Source organism: Musa acuminata, unplaced genomic scaffold (assembly GCF_036884655.1).
Source record: "Musa acuminata AAA Group cultivar baxijiao unplaced genomic scaffold, Cavendish_Baxijiao_AAA HiC_scaffold_810, whole genome shotgun sequence".
NCBI lineage: Eukaryota > Viridiplantae > Streptophyta > Magnoliopsida > Zingiberales > Musaceae > Musa > Musa acuminata.
Genome location: NW_027021036.1, coordinates 15,001 through 17,500, shown reverse-complemented (window position 1 = coordinate 17,500; position 2,500 = coordinate 15,001).

Sequence of the window (2,500 nt, the reverse complement as noted above, 5' to 3'; positions counted from 1 at the left end):
CAAAAACGGGCCAAAACTGGCCATTTTTTGCTGCGCAAGCGAGCGGAGAGCGGCGAACAGCGAGCGAAGCGCGAGGCAGCACCGTCCCTGCTATACGAAAGCCCCATCCAGCCCTGTGCCACCCGGGGGGTTCCAGGGTGCTGAGATGGCTGACATTTTGCTCCGCTCACGACGGTCACCGCGCCACACAAGAACAGCCCAAAAACAGGCCAAAACAGCCCAAAAACGGGCCAAAACTGGCCATTTTTGGCTGCGCGAGCGAGCGGCGAGCGGCGAACAGCGAGCGAAGCGAGAGGCAGCACCGTCCCTGCTATACGAAAGCCCCATCCAGCCCTGTGCCACCCGGGGGGTTCCAGGGTGCTGAGATGGCTGACGTTTTGCTCCGCTCACGACGGTCACCGCACCACGCAAGAACAGGCCAAAAACTGGCCAAAACAGCCCAAAAACGGGCCAAAACTGGCCATTTTTGGCTGCGCGAGCGAGCGGCGAGCGGCGAACAGCGAGCGAAGCGAGAGGCAGCACCGTCCCTGCTATACGAAAGCCCCATCCAGCCCTGTGCCACCCGGGGGGTTCCAGGGTGCTGAGATGGCTGACGTTTTGCTCCGCTCTCGACGGTCACCGCGCAATGCAAGAACAGGCCAAAAACTGGCCAAAACGGCCCAAAAACGGGCCAAAACTGGCCATTTTTGGCTGCGCGAGCGGCGAGCGGCGGACAGCGAGCGAAGCGAGAGGCAGCACCGTCCCTGCTATACGAAAGCCCCATCCAGCCCTGTGCCACCCGGGGGGTTCCAGGGTGCTGAGATGGCTGACGTTTTGCTCCGCTCTCGACGGTCACCGCGCAATGCAAGAACAGGCCAAAAACTGGCCAAAACGGCCCAAAAACGGGCCAAAACTGGCCATTTTTGGCTGCGCGAGCGAGCGGCGAGCGGCGGACAGCGAGCGAAGCGAGAGGCAGCACCGTCCCTGCTATACGAAAGCCCCATCCAGCCCTGTGCCACCCGGGGGGTTCCAGGGTGCTGAGATGGCTGACGTTTTGCTCCGCTCTCGACGGTCACCGCGCAATGCAAGAACAGGCCAAAAACTGGCCAAAACGGCCCAAAAACGGGCCAAAACTGGCCATTTTTGGCTGCACGAGCGAGCGGCGAGCGGCGGACAGCGAGCGAAGCGAGAGGCAGCACCGTCCCTGCTATACGAAAGCCCCATCCAGCCCTGTGCCACCCGGGGGGTTCCAGGGTGCTGAGATGGCTGACGTTTTGCTCCGCTCTCGACGGTCACCGCGCAATGCAAGAACAGGCCAAAAACTGGCCAAAACGGCCCAAAAACGGGCCAAAACTGGCCATTTTTGGCTGCACGAGCGAGCGAAGCGAGAGGCAGCACCGTCCCTGCTATACGAAAGCCCCATCCAGCCCTGTGCCACCCGGGGGGTTCCAGGGTGCTGAGATGGCTGACGTTTTGCTCCGCTCTCGACGGTCACCGCGCAATGCAAGAACAGGCCAAAAACTGGCCAAAACGGCCCAAAAACGGGCCAAAACTGGCCATTTTTGGCTGCACGAGCGAGCGGCGAGCGGCGGACAGCGAGCGAAGCGAGAGGCAGCACCGTCCCTGCTATACGAAAGCCCCATCCAGCCCTGTGCCACCCGGGGGGTTCCAGGGTGCTGAGATGGCTGACGTTTTGCTCCGCTCTCGACGGTCACCGCGCAATGCAAGAACAGGCCAAAAACTGGCCAAAACGGCCCAAAAACGGGCCAAAACTGGCCATTTTTGGCTGCACGAGCGAGCGGCGAGCGGCGGACAGCGAGCGAAGCGAGAGGCAGCACCGTCCCTGCTATACGAAAGCCCCATCCAGCCCTGTGCCACCCGGGGGGTTCCAGGGTGCTGAGATGGCTGACGTTTTGCTCCGCTCTCGACGGTCACCGCGCAATGCAAGAACAGGCCAAAAACTGGCCAAAACGGCCCAAAAACGGGCCAAAACTGGCCATTTTTGGCTGCGCGAGCGAGCGGCGAGCGGCGGACAGCGAGCGAAGCGAGAGGCAGCACCGTCCCTGCTATATACGAAAGCCCCATCCAGCCCTGTGCCACCCGGGGGGTTCCAGGGTGCTGAGATGGCTGACGTTTTGCTCCGCTCACGACGGTCACCGCACCACGCAAGAACGGACCATAAACAGGCCAAAACAGCCCAAAAACGGGCCAAAACTGGTCATTTTTGGCTGCGCGAGCGAGCGGCGAGCGGCGAACAGCGAGCGAAGCGTGAGGCAGCACCGTCCCTGCTATACGAAAGCCCCATCCAGCCCTGTGCCACCCGGGGGGTTCCAGGGTGCTGAGATGGCTGACGTTTTGCTCCGCTCACGACGGTCACCGCGCCATGCAAGAACGGACCAAAAACAGGCCAAAACAGCCCAAAAACGGGCCAAAACTGGCCATTTTTGGCTGAGCGAGCGAGCGGTGAGCGGCGAACAGCGAGCGAAGCGAGAGGCAGCACCGTCCCTGCTATACGAAAGCC